General features: G+C 46.4%; 1 protein-coding gene across 1 annotated transcript in view; it reads right to left on the reverse strand.

The window, feature by feature from the left end:
• Positions 1-21287, reverse strand: part of CCDC92 (coiled-coil domain containing 92) — a 66810-nt gene that overhangs the window by 42009 nt on the left and 3514 nt on the right. The window contains exon 4 of the mRNA XM_072024418.1: positions 16229-16292. The gene's annotated coding sequence lies outside the window, so the exon portion shown is untranslated. The remainder of the gene's footprint in view (positions 1-16228; positions 16293-21287) is intronic.

Raw genomic sequence — 21287 nt, forward strand, 5'->3', positions numbered from 1 at the left:
GGCTCTGCAGACAAGAGCTTCTCTCTTCTTCTCTTTGCCCAAATCCCTGCCTGCAGCAGATGTCCTGGAAATCCTGGCTCACTGTTCGAGACCGTAAAGAATGTATGAAACATTCACTCAACTCCAGTGGCCCAGAGATGGCAAAGGCAAATTACAGCCCTCTAGTTCCTGGCCTCTGTGTGCAGGCATTGCCTTTGTGCTAAATGCTGTGGGCAAGAAATGTTCTGGTTTGCAGGAAAGTAGGCTTCCACCCATTTGCTTTTCCCTGAGGATTTTCTGATAAATCACTACCTGGCTCTGCACTTGTCCCCATTTCAGTGTGATGAGACAGATCACAAGACCTGGATGCTCTGAGCCCAACACTTTGCACTGTGCAGGCAGGTGGGACTGAGGATGTCAGCAGGCTCCCTTCCAGACCTGCCGTACCAGACACCAGGCTGGTTACCTATTTCTGTGCCAAGTACTAGGCAGCCCAGATCCTCTTCTGGAGGTGCCTGCACTTCAATAGAAGACATTTCTTTCAGTTTTCCCTGACCTAGGCACGCAGCAGAGCCCTGCTGCATCTGCAGTGAGACTGGGAGTGTTCAGATGTTAAACATGCCAGAAGCTAGGACTGTACCACTGCTTGGACAATCAATATTTCCAGCATCTTCGGTCTTAATTCCTAATGCAATTCACTTTCCCCTGCCTTGGATTGCTTCCTTTGCAAGAACACTTGGCTCCTTTCTAGCCAGCTCTCTGTCTCGCACTTGAAAACAGGCTCGGGGCCCTCCTTCAGCTCTCCCTGGGATGTTCCCTGCAAGTGGCAAGCAGCTGGGGGTCTGGCAGGGACGTCTGCTGCTGCGCCACGGCCCCGGCAGCACCGGGAGGCACCAAACCAGAGCCGTGTGCCAAAGGGGCCGTGCTGTCCTCAGCTTCTCTGTATGTGCTGGAAGTGCCTGGGGCAAACGGGGCTCCGTCCCCTGCAAAGGCAGCTGCAATCACTGTCTGGAAAAGAAAAGCTCTTTCTTTTTGGCATCTGGACGTCTGTCCTGATGAGCAGGACCTCAGTGCTGAGGAGCCTGGGAGAGCTCTGCTTCAATCAACAAGCCTGGCACTGCAGTCAGCCAAGCCTGTCCTGCCATGCCCTCGGACCAAGAGAGGCTTTGGAGATCTCTGCCCTCACTCCTCCTTTTCTCTCCTGTGATTTATGTAAACTCTCCCCCTCAAATGAAGGTTCCCTGTGTGGTGGCCTCTGAGCCACTGGCGACATCCACCCCTGATTTTTCTCACCTGCACTGGCGAGGTGGATGTGCTTCCCAGAGCTGCTGGTGACTACAGCCCTTCAGGGCAGACCCGGTACCTGGCATGGCTCTGCCTGCCCCTCTGGTTCTGCTGGCAGCAGCCAGAAGGGCACAGGAGGGCAGTGCTCCCAGCCAGGCGAGGCTGTGGCAGCCCCCAGGAGCTGTGCCTCAGCAGGAGGCCTTGCTGTCAGTGGTACAATATGACAGGGACCTAGGGGAGAACTGAGACGCCTTCACAAAAAGCCCACCCGTCAGCAAACCTCCCAGCCCTGAGACTTTCTTCTGTGCAAATGCCTGACATTTACTAGCATAGCCTGAATTTTGGGCAAGACTATTTTTTTCCCCTCTTCTTGCTCCATAGCTCACTGCTGACATTTTAAGAGCAGCGATTCTGATCTCAGATGATAAGCTAAATCCAAACCTCCCGAGGCTGCAGCCCAGAGAGCAAACAGCTCTGTCTTTCACCACTTGGAAAGTGGGGCTCTGGAAGCAGCCCTCTGGGTGCCCAAGAGCTGTGCAGGACCATGCTCAGCTATAACATAACCAGGAGCCTTCCCATAAGTAGTCAGCAGCCACCAGCCAGACTGAACACATTGTTCAGACTGCTGTCTCACGAGCAGGGCTTGCAGTGATGGATTATGTTTCCGTAAAAAAAGGAGGGAGGAGGTAGCAGCCGTGACAGTGACTGTGGTTGGTAGGAACTGGTCATAGCTGCAGAGCAAGAGAGGAAGGGAGGAGGGGGCAGGAGCTGCATTGTGCTGCTTTGTTAGTGCTGACACCACGACAAACCAGAGCTTGGAAGAAATTCGACTTTGTGTTTTCTCCCCCTTCCCTCTCTCAACCCACCACATTTCTCATGGAACAAAAATCCTAGCCTTTGCCCAGCTCTACCGCTGGAGCACTAACGCTTTGGCTGTGGCGGTGAATTAGGTCCTGGTCCCTGAGAAAGCTCTTCCAAGGCACAGTGAAGATTTTGTTTGTTGGGGTCTAACCCATGTGGCAGCTCATAGCTGCCATGGTTGTGAAATTGTGCTTTTTCTTTTCTTTTTTTCAAGCAGCCCATATGAAACAAGGATAGGAGGGCTGTTCAGAGAGACTATTCTTAATGGTCTGAAAATAAACCCAGTATTTTTCTTGGCTTGGAGAGGAAAATGGTTACCTTGATTGAAACTTGGTTCTAACATACATTGCAGACAGTAATGAAGACTGCAGATATAAGACTTGTACAGGCTCTGTTACACAGACCTTCACAGATGTCTTTTTTTTTTTTTTTTTCCTCATTCTTTCCCTTCTCTACCCAAAATGCTGCCTGGTATAGCTAGGAACCTTCAATAGCTTGTTGGGAAAAGGAGCTTTGTCTGAGGTGCAAATGTTGAGAACCACCTTTTATTCTTTGCCATACTGACAAAGGTTAATGAAACAGCTGGCATTTCATCAAGGCCAGCACTGAAAATTAGGGACAGAGCTGCCATTAAAAATAACCAGATGCAAGAGCTTCTATCCCTGACACACCGGTCTTGAAATATCTCCCTCTTGGGCTGTACAGCTTCCAAGGAATAGCAGGAAATTGCAATTGTTACACTGTCCAGAGAATGGATTTAATTTGTACTGTTTTATCCTCCCTGTTGGAAACTATCCTCTTTTTTCTTCCACGCCAGCTAAAAAGAAAAGGAAAAAGGAAAACAATCCAACAAAACCAGCACATTTCTCTATAAAGCTTTCCATGCAGTTGAAGCATGGTCTACCATAAAGCATGCACACTTCCTCTACTAGAGGTATGGATTGCATTCTGCAGGGCTTCTTGCAACATATCCATATAGAACATTTTAGGTGCAATATTGAAGCTGTTTAATTAAAGTCAGTTTGAAAGCCACTGGTTAGTTTGTTCAACCAGCACACAAAGTTGATGCTAGAGGTGTGGGTATATATTTGCTAAAGGAAGGGCTGCTGCCTTGTGATGAGGAAGAGCTGGTAAAAGGGGTTAAATGAGTGCTGTCATTGAACCCATGTGAAGGCAAAGCCAGAAGATTGCAGTTAAAATAGTCTGCAAGGGGGGGGATTAAATTGACCTTTGGATAGAGCAGGAAAGAAGCTGCAGTACAAGTAACACTTTGAATTGCCCAGCAGCGACTGTCCAAGCAGGGGCTCAGGAGTGCTGGCTGGTTTAGATTAGATCAGCAGGCACCAGTTTCTTCCTAAGGCCATCATGTTGCGTAAGTGAAGTTTAAGAGCTGGGCAAGTTAAGAGCATGCACACAATGGTGATGTTGCTCCAGCTGAAGGGCAGTGACTTGTTGAGCAACCATAATTTAATTGCATTTCATCACATGCCTGTACAAGGAGGTTTGCATTCAGCTAAGTCACCTGTTTTCCTTAAGTAGGTACAGCTCTGGCTACGCAGGTAGAACCAGCCTTAGGACAGACAGGTTGCTGGCCTGGGCAGACAACAAAGAGTTGAAGGTTTATCAGGGCTGAGCAACACTAGACACATTATTTAAAGGGGAATTTTGTACTCTTGTGACATCACGGTGGGAATATATTTGGCCCTGTTAAGACTGGAAAGATGATTGCAGTGATTGAGTTACGGAGGCGTAATGAATTACCACTGCTCATCAGCTGAGCTGCGGTAACCGACTCTGCCTGTTGAATGCACAAAGTACAATGTGTTAGCTCAAGGCTAATTTCAAGCAGAGTGAGGCATAATGTGGTTACCCAGAGCAGAAGCTGGCCTGAACCCATAGGCTAAAACCCCCTTGCTTTTGGAAAAGTACCTCGTAACGTTAATTGGCTCCAGAAGGGTTGGTTTAACAGCTTATCTGGCTCCAGAAGTGCAGCGATCCCCAAGCTCACATGAGGACCAAAGGTGGCTGCTCGCTTAGAGATGTGCAGTCCTGTTCCAGCCGAGCTCTGAACCTGCATCAACAGCACAGTCCCTAGTTTGGCACCAGAAGCAATTTAGTGCCGGCTCAGGAGGGAGGAATTGTAAAAACGCAGTGAATCATTAACAGCCCGAACCTGGGAGGTCTAAAGGAGGTCAGCAAGAAGGACGGCGGCTCTGCAGTGAGGCCATGAGGAAGTGCTGGAGCTGCTCCGCTCCGGTGCTCCCACCCCGAGGTGATCTGGCTGGAAGCAGATGAAAGCAGCCTGGGGAGGCACGGTGAATCACTCCTGTTGGGAGCCGTTCCCTCTTTCAGCAGCGACTGTAGCCAAGAGCTGAAGTGATTCATGATTGTTTCGGCTGAGGGTGGGAGACAGACAGAGGATGGCACAGCCCTGATCAATGCCTGTCGTGGGGCCAGGCCACGTCAGGTCCCACAGCAGCCCCAGGGCAGGAGAGCTGCAGACCCAGCACTGCTGGGGCTGCCACTGCCAATGTTGTTGGCTCATTACTGAAACAGGTTTTCCGGCTTTCTCTTCTGCCTCCTAAAGCTTCATTCTCCCCTCTCTAGAGAAAAATAGGAGCTTCAAGAAAACTTGTCTCTCCAGCTGTCTTCAGCCCCATCCTGTCCATGTGGGGTGCTGAAAGGGAGGACGTGGAAGGGAGAGGGCATCGGAGAGCAGGGGTGGGAAAGGGAAGCAAAGGAGAGAGCAGGGCTTGGAGGGGAGAGCGTGATCTGGCAGGGGGCAGGCTGTGATGTTGGGGTTCTGAAAACCAGCACTGAAATTGGGTGGTGAGGCAGAAAGGAGGGGCTGCAAGCACAGATGGGGGCTCTGGCTGCTGTTCATGCAGTCTCCCTTGAGGGGCTCCTAGCTTGACATGGCCTGCAAAAATGCCCAGAAATCCTGTGCACCTTTATAATGCTCTGGATAAAATTTCAGACAAGAATGAAAGCCCCAGAAAAACCTGGTTCCATGGAAGCCCGACACAAAGAGCAGTTAATCCTGGACCTTGCTACCTGTCACAGTGCATTGCACCTCCCCACAGCTGACCCCCAGCATGAAGCACTGCTCCTTTGCCTAGCATCAGGACCTAAGTCAACAGATCTGTGTTAGTGTTCAAGAGGGCTCTTACCAAATGGGGAGCTCTTGGAGGTGGGATGGAGAGCAGGCAACCATCAAGCCCTTTTATAGCTGGTCCCAGAGGATTTTGTTTTCCTGCTATTTTTAAGTTGAACAGGATTGAGTTTCACTGCAGGAAATAGTTCTCCTCCCTCCCACCCACCTTTCTCTTTTCTACAGCACATTGGAAGAGCAGCCTGCTGTCTGCTGCAGGTTTCCAAGAACCAGACAGTCAAACCACAGACAGGGCACTTGCGATCTGCAACCAGAGAAATAAAGGGCGAGAGGCTTGAGAAGAGATTCCCCTACTTGCCAATGCTCAAAATGTTAGGGTGTATGTGCTGGTGAGATTCATCCTTCCCCATTCCTTTAGACTGGGCTGAGATTGCAACTGGGATCTCAGAAGAGGTTTCTGTGAAGCCCCTAAAGACGGGTTGTTCATATCCCTGGAAGTTGCCCTGCCTTTCCTAGGAGAGCAACACTACAGAAAGACCTCAGGGTGCGAGCACAGCAACCTGCACTCAATGAATTTCTTCTGCATTATATCACTTGCAGAGCTGGACATTTGCAACAGCACTCAAACACGGGCTTAACTCTGCATTCCTGTTAGAAACAAATTCAATCAGTCAGTGCAATGCTCCTAAAACCTCAACATGTGTGGGCTGCAGTAACATCGCAACATGGATTCCTGCACACCAATAAATCTGTACCTCATTGCAGATGCAAAATGGGCATGCAGCACCCATGTTCTGGGCAAGATGCACGTAAGCCATTAAACTTGAAGCTCGAGCTCAATTCCCAGCCCATCACCTAGGATTTAGAGCAGGGGTCTGGCTAATTAACAACAGCCTGATAGTTGCTGTCTATAGTACACCAACTTTTAATCTACAGAATTCACAGCCCAGCAACAACTCCCTCAGTCCTTCCCCATTCTGCTGATACCGATCAATTTTGCTCACCAGACACAAACCCACCTTTTCTGCAGTGAGCCTGAGGCCAGACACAACTCATTTCTCCCATTTTCCTTGCAGTGACAGTGCAGACAATGCCTCCTTTGTAGGTGCTTCTACACGCCTGGTGGAAAACCTATTGGAGACTAGCACAGTTATATCAATAATCTCCTGTTTATTATTCCTCCTGGCACAGGGCTTGCCATTACCTTCCTAGCACAGGCAATGCTTTCCATTCATCTTTTCTCAGCCAGGTGTTTGCTCATTTGCAGCAGGGGGCTTCAAAAGAGACAAAGCTGCAATTGATGGGAAAAAGAAGACCAGGCTGCTGCCAAGACGGGTCCTCCCTGGGGACGTTCATAGTCATAGAAATGATTATTACAAAGTCTTTCAACCGTGGTTCTACACACCTGCTAAAAAAGCCTTGACTTTGCTTTCATTGGACCTGCCTTTCTGATGACCTTTGTTGGGCACCTGTTAGTCAAACACTTTTTGGATTCACATCCTTCCAGTGCAGCCAGTCTCATGCAAATAACTCCTTCTCACTCCACTGAAGCCAAGGACCCAGCTCTTCTGGGGTGTGCAGGAGGGCTGTGCCTGCAGTGGGACAACCCCCTCAAAGTGCAGGGTCTGATATTGTGTTTTTGGCCTACACTGTGATGGCAATGTGGTTTCAGACAGATTTAAGCATGGGCTTAAAGTGCAATAGCTCTTTCTTGTCAGCTCTGTGCGCAAAGAATTCCTTGTTTAGGGTAAGGGAGTCCAAAGACAGCGAGTTACTACTTGGGAATAACTTCACACAGACCGAAGCAGAATCAGGTGCCGGCACATGGGCACACTGGAGCACAGACATGGAGCAGCAGCAGGTAGGGCTGCTGAGTACACAAACCCAAGCAAGTGCCTGTTAACGAACTTGCAACACAACTGCAGAGCAGAATCCAACAGAGACTCCTCTGCAGAGACCTGTTTCAAGAAAGTTTAAGCAGCTATCTGCTCTCCTTGTTTCTATTAGGATAGCACAGAATAGCTAAGTACATGCACTTCTTAGGATCTCTGCTCAGCATCACACAGGTTTAAGGATTAAGTTAGGTAAATTTATGGTAACCAACCTCAGATAGCTTTCTGCACATCTGCAATGTATGGCTGTAGTCTGTAAAGACCGAATACCTGATCATACGCATGATTCAAAGTAGGAATTCACTTTGCCTGTTTCAGTACCCTTTGTAGATTTGTACATCCTTTGCACAAAGAAGGGATCCTTTATGCAGAAGGGCTCTACGCTTCCATCAGCATAAGGACCAATTTCCAATGGGCTATACTGTCTTATCTCCTATCCCATGACCTTCTGACTCTGATAGTTAGCTTGTGAGGGTGGACCCAGAGTTAACATTTAAACAAAATCCAAAAGGACATGTCAAATTAACCAAGTTCTTGGCTTTGGCTTGGGTGCAGAGCTTCAAAAACACCCACTCCCTTCATGTGACACATTGGTCTGGGAGATATGGCCGCCTCTACAGAGCTGGGTACATTTTAGGTGCATAAAACTTGAATGAATCTTCCTTTTCTCACTCAGTCAAATCTCACAGTGTGAGCTGCAGCAGTACAGCTGCAGATGTGGCAAGGCTTCTACAAAATACTTGGGGCTAGAAGACTTCTTGGCAGGGTCTGCTTGTAGAGTCACAGTATCTCCCCCTTTTTAATTGCACGAGGGCAAGTAGGATAAGTAGGATGCTTTGCTGGAAAGTGGTGGAAACATGGAGTCCTGAAAACTGAGCAAGATGCACAGGACAAACTAAGAATATCAGATTTGGGTTTGCAAAACAAATCCAGCTGGTGGAGGGAAGACGTGAATTAGAGCAGACACAGAGCAAGAGTCCAGCTGGGAAACAGACCACAGCTATCCTGGAGGAAAAGAGAGCTTTTCCAGCCCACCCTTCCCTGCACTTTTGTGGCAAAGCCTCACAGATTTTGAACCAGAACTGCCCTCTTCCTCCTCCTCTGCTCCCACATGAGCAAGCTGTCTGGGACATTAGCTCAGCTCTGCTCAGGTCCCACTAGGTTCTCTCTCTTCCTGCAGCTCCCAGCCTCTGGTAACAGATATCTCCGAGGCATGAGATGAACCCATCGCATTGTGGTTACTTCAGTTCCTTCCCTTTTGTCTGCTTTCAGGAGCCAGCACGGGCTCCTGGATGCAGATCACCCGGCTTGGCTAGGGTCCTCACCAGGGAAAGACCCAAGTCATTGCTGTTCAGACACTGCAAGTCCTGAACTCTCATTAGTAGTGCGAAATTGCTGCCTCAGTCACAGGAATTCACTCTGGTAATCCCATGCACAATCACGAGCTGGCTGCTCAGCAGGATTCGCATCTCATGATCTCAGGGACAAGCTCCTTCTCCACTCCCTTGGCCCTCCAAAAAAGCTGGCAAGGAGCTGCAGTCAAGCTCTTTGTGTTCCAGCAGGGTCACTTTTTGCCCTGCCTCCCAGAGAAATAGGCACAGAACCTGGGCTGCTGGTACAGCCCAGCAAGTGGCAGGGGCACCCACAGCCAGGAAAGACACTGGAAAAAGGCCCTAGGAAAAAAAAGTGAAGAACACTGCAGGGCAAAGAAGAAAAAAGGAGGGGAAATGCTGCTGGCTAAATGTCTTCATTCAGAAGTTATTACTTTGTAAATACAGCTCTTGCTCCTACTATATTTTCACCCCTTGGCATCACAGAGGAGCTATAAATATAGGTACTGATTATGCCAAAGTCTGGGGAAGGTGCTACAGCCTGCCTCAAAATGTGGGCTGGCACCCGTCATGTGCAAAACAAGAATGTGCTGTTCCTCTATGCAGGTCTTAACATTTCGAGCCAGACAGAGGGAACAAATGCCCGCAAACCACTTTATCATCATCAGAGACTAGCGAGACCTCATCTACATGCCTGCAGCCCTAGAATCTTTCCATGAACATTTCCAACATGCGTACTGCAAAAGAACATTTTTGTCCTTGGAACAGCACCATGGCGGGAGACTCTCACCCAAGGAGGGATGTCTAGGCTTGGCTCACAGCACTCTCCGACCCTGAGCACAGTTTGTTTTTCTTCTGGGTGCAGAAGAAGGTAGGCAGCGAGGAGCTAGATCCTCCCGTTCAACCTTCAGAGCTTCTTCACAGCTCAGTGCTACTCGAATCAAATGCCAGCTCTGCTGTGTAACTGAGAGCCCCGCGAGGCTTACACAGGCACTTTGGAGCAATTTGGAAGTTTACCACCAGGCAGCCCCTTGGGTAACAACATACCTGTAAATACCATGGGCAGGAAAACGGGCTTGTGTGTGTATGCGTGCAGTAGGTTCATAGTGATAATGCTGTCTGGATTTGCAACTGTCTAGACAATGGGAAAATTAGCATCATGAAACTGGATAGTTTTGTGAAATGCCCAGCCAAATATCTGGGAAATATTTTTGTAATGGTTCTCCTCAGAGGGAGATATGAGCCTGAGCCGTCCATTAGAGATGCAGTTCTTTTGTCTTGCTTTCTGGTCTGGGACAGAGGGCTTTAACTGAGCCTGCTGAGCCTCATCTGCCATGCTTTCCAGCCAGATGCCGGGTGCTACTGTGGAGGAAAATAAGCCCACAGCACAAGCATGGCAAATGAGCTTTCTGTAGGATGGAATTGCTGCTTTTCTCGCATGGAAAAGAAATTTCATCCTTAAAACTGGAGGTTAGGACCTCATGAGCAGTGTTTTACATCTGGAGATAAACAATTAAAAGCCTGTCTCCCCAGCTTGTTTTACAGCATACAACAAAGTCCAAATGATTTCTAGGTTGCAACATTTAGCTACTGCTCCCTATGGAGTAAAAGCTCACAGAGAGCAAGCAAGACTCATTCTGAACTTCCAGCCTGGAGCCCTGGGAGCCATTTTCTTAAATGATTCATCTTCTCAGAGAGGCACGGGGAGCTCTCCTCTCAGCTAGGACAAGAAGATGCAGCAACCAGGATTGCACTTATGGCTAAGGCTCAGAAGTCATTTGCCTCTGTGGTGTCTGAAAGGCCCTCCTCAGAGCTGTAAAGACAAGTTCTGCCACTATGGTTCTTGCTCCTGTAACAACCCTAGAAGTTCAGCTGAGCAGAGTTGGTGCCAGTGGGAAGAGGGAGGGAGGCAGGACCCATCCTTCCTCAGATGGCAGATACTTGAGGCTCTTGCAGTATCTCCATCCTGTGAAGAAATCGGGACAAGCTCAGACCACAGTGGTACTTGGGAGCCCTTACACAAAGGTAACAAGCCTGCTGCAGCCGAGCCCTTCTCAGAGAGGCACCAGTGTCCACAAGGAGAGAACACCAGATCCGCACCTGGAGGTAGGTTTCCCCAAACCAGGAATTTGCTTTAGATTTGGTTGCCACTTCATTGTCTTGACATTCAAGTAAAAAAAAAAGATATATTGTCCTGTTCCATCCTTTTTTCAACACCTTCCGTTGCTTCTCTGAAAACCTTCAGAAAGGGTAGGGGAGACCAGACACCAAGCACCTTATCTTTACCGAGCAAGGATGTTATCTTCCCCTCAAAGGAATGGGCTCTCAATTCATCTCAGGACAGCAGAGTTTAGGTAGTGGCTCAGTATTATTGATGATTGTCAGCCAGGGAACCTTTGGCTTGGTTTACCTTGTGGGAAGCCTTGAAAAACTGCTCTGAGCTTTCAGTGGATGTGTTATACAAATAAACAGAATAATATTTGCGAGCCCTGTGTAGATTCCAGGAAAATGTGGTGCTCAGACTGGGGCTTCTCCCCACGAACAGCAGTGGAGGCTTTCTTTCAGAGTCAACAATGACAACCAAAGGTCTGGATACAAAACACAGAAGGACTTTTAATGCAGAAGCTGAAGTTGCCATGGGTCACTTTTAGAGAGAACTCACATTTTCTTCTGCGAGGGGTTGTGTGATGTTTCTGGATGCTGTTCAGCAGCAGTTAAAAGAGATCTGGAAGGACAGTGTGTTGTAGCATGGGGTTTTGAAACCAACAGACCTGGCTAACCTGAGGAGGGAGATGTATGGTAAGGGATAAACTGCTGTGGGAGGCATGGCCAGAGTCATGCTGGTGCTAACAAGAAAGCTCCAGGAGAATCAGTGCTTGTTTGGGTATGGGTGGCTTGGCTGCCTAGGGCGTTAAGCTGGTGCAGTGCCCCAGAGCGCTCACAAGAGGAAACTTGAAACAGAAGCCTGAGCAAAGGATTGAGCTAGTGACCTTTTCTGTACTGAAAGACTCCTGTGGCATGAGGACACAGCTGATCCACAGCCAAAAAACAAAGCCTTCAAAACACAGCATGCAGGAAATGACTGGCACACAGTATGCTGCCAACCAGACCTCCATGTACCTGACGGGTGTGTGAAGAGAACCCTACGAGCCACCAGGGACAGGTCTTCCTCTCCAGCAGGGCACAGAGAAAGCACTCACAAAACCTGAGAAAAACAGATCCAGGGGTGTACTGAAAATGAGAAGCTGCCTTGCACCGATCCCACCATGTCGTCTGTCAGCGAGCAAGGAATTTTATTACAGTTGCACTGGCCTAGCTGAATTTGTTCTTTCAGAGACAGTGGAGGCTTAAATGGAGAATATGGGGTCCTGAGAATAGCAGTTATGGGAAAAGCTCTTAGCTCCTTGACTGGCCCTAATTTCTGATGAGGTATGCCCCGTGCAGTGACCCATGATGCAGAGCAGCACCCACAAGGCAGCCCTGGTGGCACCCTAAGAGACAGTTTGGATGAAGAAGGGAGGCCAGAAGCATGGGCAGGTAAATGTAATCTAATGTTGAATTGGCCTGCAATATTTGGAATGCGTTCAATGGTTCCAAGGTGTTCCACTTTGCCTAAACTGACCTAAGTGAAAGATTTTATTTGTTTTCTTGACAGAAATATTGAGAAGTCGCTAAACAAGGTCCCAGAGAAAGAGGGGTAAAGCTTCACCCCATACACTCAGGATTCAAACCAAGGAGGCCTGCTTTGCTCTGGAGATGAGTGCAGAAGCAGTTCAGAGAAACCGAACAAAATAAAAGCCTCTGTCCCCCATTTTATGTCAGAGGAAGATGGTATTTAAATACTTTTCAGATATCTTTGAAAGAATTTCCTACTCATGACAAAACAGCAGCACCAGAAAGCTAACATTCTTGTGCTGCAGATTCTGTTGTTGTTTGACTGTTCTGAGCTATTTCCTTGCTCCCATCCATCACAACACTGACTGGCCCATTTTTTCCCCCCTCCAGTTTTTGTAGAACTAATCTTTTAAGTTTTGTGGAGTTGATCTTGGCTCATGGCACACACCCCACATCTGTTTTTCTAGGCCTTACCATTTGACTCGGAATGATTGCGTTTTAACTTCATCCCCCCACTGCTACCGTCAAGTTTCAAAACAAAGCACTCCCACCACCAAGGCATACCCAGTGCCTGCGAAGGCACATGTCCCCTCACCTCCTGGTACTGAAGAGTGGAAGGTTACTCCAAGAATTTCAGCTGCTTATTTATTATTCTTTAAGATGATATGGTGAGAGCTGACAACATAAGTTAAGTACAATTATTCTTTATGAATGAATTTTCAAAGCTCTCCTTTTGGTTCTTACCCAAAATCCTTTGAAAGCACACCCGCAGATCAGTGGGACTTGACATACTCTTACTGGGCATGTTGTTTATGCTCCCTTTTGAAATCAAGACCTGATAAACCGTCCATCCCTGTTGGGCAAGTTGCCAAAGACTTTGAGGAGAGCCTGGCTTTGGACCGAAGACCTCAGCACTGCATGTCCCAAAGTGACCATGGCTTGCCAGAACCAGCAGGTACTTGGTCTCTCAAGGTTCTCCCAAAATTGAAGCTTCTAAAACTATGAGCCCTCTTTGAAAACATAAGGCCTTAGCTTCTTAGTGCCCTTCCTGAATTTCAGTTAGGGAAATTGGAGGGGAAAAATACAGGTTTCAGAAGGACAACTGCTACATCAGAGATAGGATATACTTAAGCAAGAGCACGTCTCTTGAGCACGTAGTCAGAGAAACTCTGCTGAAACTCTGCAGATTCGTGACCTTCAGTTAAATTTGGCTAGATATATCTGGAGTGGATATGCTTTCTACCACTCTGCATCTGGTAAGACAGTTAATAAATACTTCTTTCAGCATCATCTTTCCTGTGGTATTTTGCTCATTCTAATTTTGCTACTAGGCAGAACTCAGAAATGCAGGAATGTGAAAGTTAGAGGGAAGGTTTTGTCCCAAGTGCAAAACAGTCTGGGCTCCAGTGCACATTTCCTTTGGTGTGGGAGTCAAAACCCAACAGAAAAGATGAAGGCCACAGGTTAAAGGTAAATCCCTGCCGAGGTAACCTCTCTTTCCTGGCCTGTGAGCACTGCAGAGTCCTGACCACCTTTGCTGGGTTAACCCAAGTTCTGGATGGCTACAGAACTGAAATAGTAGCATTAAAAAAAGAAAAAAAAAAAAAAAAAAAAAAGATGTGAAAAGAAATTTTGAATGCTGCTATTTGGTAACTTAATTACCTTGAAGAACAAACAATGAGGGAAACAGTTTTCATAGGGGAAAACTAATAGGACTTAAGGAAAAAAGGTGAAGTCTTTAAACTTTTATACAGGGTAAGCTCTCTGGTTGCAATTAGGAAATGTTAGCTCAGTCAGGCATGGAGAGCTCTTCCTTGCCAACGTCCGAGTCTTGTTTTGTCTCTGATAATTCCACATTCTGCAAGAGACAGCTCATGTTTGATGGTAGTGGGTTCAACATATAAGGCTAAATGCTGTCCTGGCACAGTATGACCCTTCAAAAAAAAATAGGGAGGGAGATTTTTTTTTTTTTTTTTTTTTTTTACTGACAGTTTTATTGAAGATAACATGTAAGCAGCACTAAGAATGATTATTAGCTATGTTTTTCAAAGTCTGGACAAATTAATTCTCTTATTCAAGCACAAAGGAACAGCTTTAAAATATCTTAGCTGTGTTTTGACATGCAGAGAAACGAGGGATCTTCAAAACAGCCATTCTTTGCTATGAATGGTACCAGAATATGGCTTGTATCAGCGTACAGGGCCGATACTGTTCAGTGTCTCCACTTTCTCCATTCAGGTTTCCCTGTTCTGTTCCCCATTCTCAGCCCTTCCCAACTATAAGCCCAAGAGTTATTTGTGACCATCAGAACAGCAGCAACTGACTGAACCAGTGGTACCACGCGTTTTCTTCAACAGCAACTCCACATAACTGTTATGCCAACAATAAATGCCACATAACAAGGAATTAATCCACTCCACCCTCAGTCAAACCCTACTGACATTAACCCTTACAGCTCCTCGCTGTATAAGGAAGCCTGGGGTGAAGAACAATCTATTTCTTAGAGTTATTCCTGCAATGGGCTGCATCAAAACAGGGAAGACCATCAGGCAGAATAGCTGTGTTTGAAACACCTCCCTCTAGATACGTACTTGGCTGCAGGAAGGAGGAATTTGGAGAGATGGCTGATGGATGGACACATGGATGCATTTTAGTGCAGTATAACACAACAGGACTCCTTGGAAATGAGTGTTCCTCACTTCACTTGGCCCAGAATTTCTTGTGTCTCCTTGCAGCAGGTGGCCCTTGAAGTCCAGAGAGCTCCAAGCCACCCTGCTGTTTGTAGGATGGAGCTGAGCAGCCCATACTGCTAATTGGCCTCAAGCCTCCTATATTCATTCCTTCTTCTCACCCCCAACACAAAACCCTTGACAGAGCAGGCGCACCTTGGAACAACTAAGAAACCCCAAAGATCCAGATTTGGGAAAAAGCAGGTGGAGAGCACGAACAACACATTTACAGTGGTCACCTGAGTGCAGCACTACACAAAATACCAAGAGGAAGAGTTGAACATTATTTTCTTTTAAACTACAGATGGGATGCATTAACCACAAAGGAAACACAAGAAGAGCCTGTATCTGGAAGGAATAACAAACATTTGCATAACATGCATGGTGCATTCAGTGCTAGCAGGAGGTGCTGCACGAACCGTCCAACAGGCTGAGGACCTCTTTTGTCAATGGGATTGCAAAATTAGAAGCCTCCTCCCGAAAGTGGCCTGAAAGCAGTTAACTGGGAAAGAAAGTGGGTCAGTCTCCCAGGCACAGAAACCGTTTCATCTCTCAGAGTCTACACAGCTTCCATGTAACCCCCGTATTGTGCGGCAACCAGTTTCAGGATTCCATAGTAAGATACACAGAGCAAATTCATATGACCCCATCAAAATACAAAAAGTTTTACTACTTAAACCTGTACTGAAATTTGGGTACACAAGTGCCCTAGGTGGTGGCATAACAACCTATCACACAGGAACACCACAGGCTGGGGCTGAAAGCTGTGTAACTGCAGTGATATAAATATGCTGGTGTAGCAATACCAGTCTTCCTCTCCACTCTATCCTGGAGATTGCCAGCACAGCTTCTCTCCACCACTCTACACTGCCTCTCTCACATGTGTTGAGGTTGTAATAAATTCCAACTATTTTCTCCTGCAGGCATCAGTCAATAGTAGATGGCTTGAGTCAACAGAACTTAAAGTCATTTCAGGTAAGTCAGACTCCTTTATCTACCATCTCATCCCTTTTTTCTTCAGAGGATGATGTAAGAATGGATCCATCAGACCCATAACATATAGGATCACCCAAAGCTACCTCCTCACAAACTGTTGCCACATGTAACATCAGGGAACAAACCTTGTTCTTTAACATAAGTACTAAGGGCCTGCGTATTTTGGAGCAAAGGGAGTGTGGCTGAAATTCTTCCCTTGCTGACATTCTACAGTGCTGAGCTGTTAGGGCAGGCACCAGGAGCAACAAATGTAAAGTCAAAGGCATTGTAATGTAAGGAAAGGTTGGAGAAACACAAACAGAGTTGTCATAATAACATAAGCCAGAATTCATTACCCGTGTAACCAAAAAGAAACTACTGATATTCCAATTTCCACCCATAAATAGCTGTAGTTGGGGCTCTGAGTTTAAAAAGAATTGAATGACTTACCATATGTTGTACTGGGTGGTTTCAGTCGGAAGTCCACAAAGGATCAGTTAGACAGCAATTTTTCCTGTTGAGACAAAAACCAAGAGGTAAAAACTGCCTTGCCAAGCCCAGAAGATAAGCACAAAGACACATTGTTTTAAATCACAGGGGAGCAGAGTATGCTGGAACACATAAGGCACAAAGCAAATACAGACTCTTTGGGTGTTTAGACTACCGCTTGTCTGCGTTTTTGCAAGTTGGGTTGAATGAAAAACAATTTACAAGGAGTTCAGGGTTACTGCAGGCATGCCAGAGAGTCTCAGCAGCACAGGGAGTTGTTTAACCTGGGAAGTGAGCTTATTTACAGGTAAAGGTTCCAGGTGTTTAAAAGGCAACGAGGAGATGCAGCTCAAAGAGTGTGGTAGTGAGGAGCTGGCTCACAACTTCACAGCTAGACCTTGTCCTGCTTTTCCCTCCATCACATGCTATGATGTCCAAACCTCTTGGCAAATGGGTCCCACTGCAGCTCCCTGCCTTTATCCTGGACAGCTTCATTCCTGGAGATGCAGCAGTGAAGGGCATGGCCAGCAGGAGACATCCCAGGTTTTCCCTGGCCTGTTTCTGTGCCAGGGATCTACTTTGTTCCTGTGCCCTGAGCATCCCAGTTACCATCAGAAACAGACCTGGCATCCAGGCTTTCTAGTCCAGGAAACTGAGTTTACTGATGGGGGAGGTGTACAAGAGGCATGGAGAACCAGCAGAGGCCCTGCAGACACTTCACACTGGTTACTCAGTAGATCAGTCCTGGTGCCTATGGGAGAGGCAGGTTGTCTCAGTCACAGAAGACTGCAGACAGCAATTGAGGGTTGCTGCAGCAATGGCTGAGACTCAACAACCTCTGTCTTTACATCTCTTCCCCTGTGCCTGCAGAGATTGCAGGTTCTCTAGGACATGGCATATCTTTTACCTTCTACACTTGCAGGCAGCATTGCAACACTTACTGGGATCAATGGAGTATCCCTCAGCAAAGCAGTAAGGGGAGACTTTCCTTTAATCCCAATTTATCCCAGAATAGACTACTCCAGGATATTACCCAGAGTGTATTTGCCAAGCTGGTTTAAACAAATATGAGGAAGCTCTGTGAAGCAGGTCCCCTGGCGTCCCAGCCTCACCAGCTCCTGAAGGTCCCAGCCCAGAGGTTAAAAGGCAGGAGGGGAGCAAACAGCATTGGTTTTGTGTGACGCAGAGGGCTGAGAAATTTTGAAAGACAGATTATTCAAAATAAAAAGTGGTGCAAAAACAGATTAGAGAACTACCGTGCCGTGACTATTAATGAAGCGATAGAAAATATCAATCACTCCCCAGCCTCTGAAGCTTGCTGTGAGAGAAGAATTAGGAGATTTTATGTTCCAAGTACCAGGAAACCGCAGGGCCCTGGTGCCTAGTTCTCAAAAGAACACTGTTTGAATCACAGGGAGGAAAGCAGAATGCTGCAAAGAGAGCCAAAGGCAGGGTTTAAAAATAGCATCTTTCAGTCTAGTATCTTTTTTCTTCTTCTTAAGAGCCTGGATATAGGATCAAGTCAGAGGGTGGATGAAGAGAGCAGATTAGCCCTCGTGGAGAGAGTTTCCCTAAATACAGTACTGCTGGGTGGTGGTGGGGGGGTCTCAATGTCTGGGGAAAATGTGGCACCATTCTACCACCTCCCATCCAAAACAACAGATGAACACATTGTACTTCTGGAACGATTCTGACCCTGGCTGCATTTTGGGGCTATGAATGCAGACAGCAGAGGAGAGGGGGACACAAGAGAGACTGAAGTGGAAAGCTGGCAGCAGTGATGGATATGATGAATGCTTCCCCTGAGTCCAACCTAGGAACAAGCCATGCACAAGGAATGCTGCATCCTGCTTACACTTCCCAGGCATGCCCTGGACTGAAATGCTGAGGGATTCCTGTACCCCGTTAGTGGTGGCTGCAAAGTGGGCTTTCCTGTAATTTTGGAGACCAGCAGTACAAAGCTACTTTGGAGAGAACAATGCTGTTAAGGTATATTATGGGACAGCAGCAGGAAACAATGTCTGGTGCAGCCTGAAACCTAACACTTCTCCAAGAACTGTTTCACTTGATGTTTCACAGCCAACCCCCAGCACCCCAACTCCCCTAAAAAAAACAAACAACCCCCAAACCAAAACCCACCAACGCTATCCCCTAACACACTTGGAACAAGCACTTGCATAACCCTGCAGTTTGTAAACCCATGGCAAGATGTTGCATGTTTAGAAACTGTGAGGCAGAAAGGAAAAATTCCTTCTAGGAAGTGGAACTCAACTTCTTCATGTATCTAAATTACAATCAAGGGCTGATCAGGCTCCTGGTACCAAACTGCTGGCTTCCTCATATCATCTGTGGCATATATAAGACGATATGGAAGAACTGCACATCTCAAATCTCCTTTCTATGCATTTAGAACCTGATTTAGGGTATTTGAAGTAGCCTTGCAAAGAATGAAGTTCTGGCAGAACCATGTTAAGAACGAATTTGAATTTACAGCAAAGACCCAGGCGCCCAACAAGCAATTCAGTCATGTTTTGACACAGGAGAGTTCATGTCATGGCCTAGTCCAGGAAAACAAGTGGCAAAATCCTTTTCTGAAGGTGACTAAGTGGTTTGAAGCACGCTTATACCAGCAGACACTGGACCTAGGTGTCTTACCAGCTACCAGTTTCATGCTTTCCTTCTTTGTTTATCGGATAACTGAGGCAACAATATCTCATTCACCTCCCATTTTAAAGAAAAAAAAAATATATCCCCCTGAGAAGCCTTCAGATGCTGTTCTTTTCCCACATACAGCTCCAGCTGTTTTCACCTTTGCATTACTCGTTCTGTGCAGATCCAGGTCAACTCTGCAAATAACTTCCTGGCATTTTTAGAAGCCTTTCACTCTGTGATTTTTAGGTGGAATTTCAAAGCTTTCCAATAAGATACTTATGATTGGCCAGGAAGAACACACACATCATCCTTTCTCTATCTCTGTATTGGCTGAAAAGCTCCAGGATATATTTGCCAGGTGACATAAACTATGTTTTCCACATATCCTTGTATTCAGATTAGCTCTCCGCTAACAGCAATTCACCAGCAGTAAAATTGGCTATAAAACTCCGTCATCAGGTGTTTTGTGAGCCAAATCTCTGAAACCTTACACAGGATGACCTCCTGTTGCCCAGACCTAGAGAACAAGACAAAACTACTGCAAAGAGCTCGTTTTCCATTATCGCTGCACTGAATGGGCTGCATCATTAAGGCCCCAGCAGCAGGAACTGCAAGGCAGCCCCTGTCCTCAGGAGTTTAAGATCTGAGCCAGACAAAGCAGAGAATAGTCCTGAATTACCTTTTCTTGTACTGGGATATTTTAGATGAATAAAGCTGCAGGTTTTGGCACGCAGCAGCCAGCCCTGACCAATTTGCTTTGTATCCAGACTGCTTAAAAGGTACCAGGGTAAATTCATCCCTTTGATTTTTGTTTGGGCAGAATTCCAGGTCTCTTATTGAACTCCCATTTTTGATTGCACGCCATAACTGTGCCAGACAAATATCCATCCAAAGCAACAGCAGCACGTCTAGCAGATCCCCTGGGAGTTTACATTAATGTCAGTGATGTCCAGGCACCTTCTGTCCTTGTTCCTCTGCTCAGGACCATGCGGCCAGTGCAAACTGAACGATCAACAACACTTTACATGTGTGCAGAAGCAAGCCCGAGCTACCACAGTTATGACATGATGTCAACATGGGGAAAAAAAAGGAAACAACAAAAAACCTCCACACCTGTGCTCCTGACATGGTCTGGAGCACTGGAAGCCTCTCCTGGGAACCCAAAACAGTTGCTCATGTCTAATCTCTGCCTCAGTTTTAGCGGGGAATTTCCTCTCTGCACTTCAGGTGGAACAATATTTTAAGCAAAGCTATTGCAGCCTGATGACTGAAGAGGCAATTTAAGGGAAGGCATCCAGTAGCTGGAACTACAGCTCCATTATGTTATATTAACTATTGAGCTCAGTGTAGGAAGCCAGACAATTGCATACTGAATTAATAACGTTACTTATTCCATTTGGTGGAGCATGGAGGACACTTAATCGTCACAGCACTTTAGGTCAAAGCTGGCATCAACAGCTCAGCTCTGAGAGTGTTTTATGGAAAACATAGAGGTGGATTGAGTAGCTGGAAGTGAAAAGAGTGTGAATGTGTGAAATACAGCAGGTTTGGTAATAATAAAGTTATATGGCCTTGATTCTTCATTTCGCTTCTAATGCTCTGGCAACACTTTGTCTTAGGGAAGAATAACCAAGTCCCTAAAGATAAGTTTGGGTTGGAGCATGTAGAGGACCGAAGATCCTATAGACCTTTTTTTTTTTTTTAAAAAAAAAATAAAAAAAATATCAAAACATTTATTATTTTTAAAACAAAAAGTATCTGCTTAACCAAAGCAAGAAAATGTCACAGACATTTTTTGGGGGGAGGAAAAAAAGTAAATAAAATAATAAAAGCTCTGAGAATGAAGAATTTTATTTGGAACGATCAACTATTAAGTAAATGTTTGCAGGAAGTTTCAGCCGTAGGAACTCTACCTTTTGAAACAGAGGGATTAAAACATTACAGAACTACAACAGGGCTTCCAAGATATCTCCCCTGTTATGCTTCTTTCATTTCTCTACTTCTTAATTTGGGGCTCTCCAATTGCCATCTCTTTCAGCCATACGAACCAGCCATCATGAAAGAATCAGCATTTTTCCCCATCACTCAGCAGGAACAGCCTATCACTACATTTCTCAACCCTAATCACCTCCAACTGCTGTGGGTTCTAAAATTCAGTTTACTGGAGAAAAAAACAACTGATCTGCCATTTCCTGGAACTCTGATTTCCATGCCTTTCACGGAACAATTTCATTGACTTCACAGCAGCCTATCTGGATTTACACCTGTGTAAAAACAAGGCAAGAAAACTGACCCTTGGTGTGGAATATCAAGTTCATAAATGTGTTTTGTCTCTCCATGAATCTCCCCATCTACCAAGGTGAACAGC

Source organism: Anas platyrhynchos, chromosome 16 (genome assembly GCF_047663525.1).
Source record: "Anas platyrhynchos isolate ZD024472 breed Pekin duck chromosome 16, IASCAAS_PekinDuck_T2T, whole genome shotgun sequence".
Classification (NCBI taxonomy): domain Eukaryota; kingdom Metazoa; phylum Chordata; class Aves; order Anseriformes; family Anatidae; genus Anas; species Anas platyrhynchos.